The sequence below is a fragment of the Fopius arisanus genome, unplaced genomic scaffold (genome assembly GCF_000806365.1).
Source record: "Fopius arisanus strain USDA-PBARC FA_bdor unplaced genomic scaffold, ASM80636v1 scaffold00081, whole genome shotgun sequence".
Classification (NCBI taxonomy): Eukaryota; Metazoa; Arthropoda; class Insecta; order Hymenoptera; family Braconidae; genus Fopius; species Fopius arisanus.
In genome coordinates this window covers 336,347-338,355 of record NW_011887820.1, presented here as the reverse complement: position 1 = coordinate 338,355, position 2,009 = coordinate 336,347, and positions in this window count along the sequence as shown.

The following is a 2,009-nucleotide window of genomic DNA, read 5'->3' as shown; positions in this document are numbered from 1 at the left end:
CCCTCACCCTCCCCCTCCCCGCACCCTCACCCCTTCCCACAACTTTTTAATCAACTCCAATTACTTTATTCGTCTCGAATTAAAATCGCGTGCCGGCGGTCGTACGCATTACAACAGATTTTTGGGCGGGGAATATTATTTATTTATTTATTTGTTTATTTTTCTATTCGCACACACGGGCTATTATCCAATTACCGGTTGTTCTAACCCCTCCACAACTTCTGTATAATATCACCGGAGATGGATTGAATTTTTCGACGTTGATAGACACTTTAATTGACAGTTGCCTCCGTTATTCGTTGCACCGATTTACCGATCATTTTGCTGACTCTAACGCGTCGTTAGGGACGCGCTCTCGCAAGCCCGGATGCCAAGTATTAGAAAGTATTGTGAGTCCAGTCAAGTCCATATATCAAATCAATTCCCCCTCATTTTTTTTTATCAACTCCAGCTGATTTAATGGCTCTCCTCACCCCACTTTACCCCACTAATTCCGGGTAAAATCGCGCCAGGATAAATCCAAATTTTAAGTTTCGACAACTGAGTAATTCAAAATGGTAGGATGAATCATTCGTACTAACGTTGAATGTTCATCATAATTATTAAACTTCATACGAATTTATTTGTTGAGAAATAATTTCATTGTTTATCATTTTTTAGCTTGACTTTGGATTTTCAGTACCTGAGAATTTTCTTCTGATAGAAATATCAAAAAGATTACGGGAATATTATGTTATATTATCTTTTTGAAAATATATTTTTCAGTCGAAATGCAAAAACGAAAAACGAAAATGTCGATTTTTTTTTAATTAACTATTGTAACTCAAATAATTTGAATGTCAAATAATGAGTTGAATTGTTTATAACTTTCCGGTTGGCAGTTGAACTTATTGCACCTTGGGGAAGTGTTTTCTAAAAATATAGGGACTATTGTATTTTTCGAAAAAATATTATTACGAATTCCCACAACTTTTTCCGTTTCAATAAATCCTATAGTCTTTATTAATTCTCTTCATTTATTTACAACTCCTCATCTGAAGTTGCCCTTTCGTTCTTATTATTTCATTTACAATTAATTTAGTTAGAGATTTTTGTTATGGGCTATTTTTAAATAAATCATTAATTAATTCACGTGCGTTTCAATATATTTCAGTCGTCGACTGATATTTCATGCGGAAACTTAGATAAATTTATCTTTTTTTTCGCCAATAAATGACTAGACATCCAATGATTAAAAATAATTAATGCAGTATCAATGTTAGAACATCCCAATGCAGAAACCCAATCCGAGTGCATTGCTGTGAAATCCAATCTCGAAATCACGGAAAAGCTATGTACACCTTCAGCCATAAACCAACTCGAGTTCCCGCGAATCTGAAAACTGCATAGAAAAAATTTCATTGCAAAACTAAACAACAAACAATAATACAATTTGTACATTATTTAATTGAATTTTACGATTGTTACGCGGGAAAATGCGGGAAAATCCTGATAAACGATCTTTAAAAATGGTAAACTAGTGTAATTTTTTAATAAAAAAATCTATAAAATATTGATTTTTCCAATAATTCCGAATAAATTCTAAAATATACGGAATTCTCAGATATTATTCAACTAATTCCATTAACATTATTTGTTATAATTATCAAATATTCCTTAAAATATATTTTTTCCATGGTGCTGACAGAGAAATTATTGCCGTGAAAAAAATTCCATGCGCAAAGTAAAAATAATGAAAGAAATGAGTGTTTCACTTCCAGAGCGCAACACGCAGTGAAAAAAAAAAACTCGATGAAAAATGAAAGAAATTCGGGGTCCGCGGTGAAATATATATTTTCGTCGCATCCTCGCGAAACTTTATCCCCCCGAAAATGGAATTTCGCAAGGATGTCCTTATCGAGCGTGCGGTAATAAACATGATGCTCCGAGATGCTGGACAAGAGATTTAAAGCGCATTTTAAAGTTTAAAGTCGCGTATGAATTGGGAGGTACAATAAAGTAATAAACTG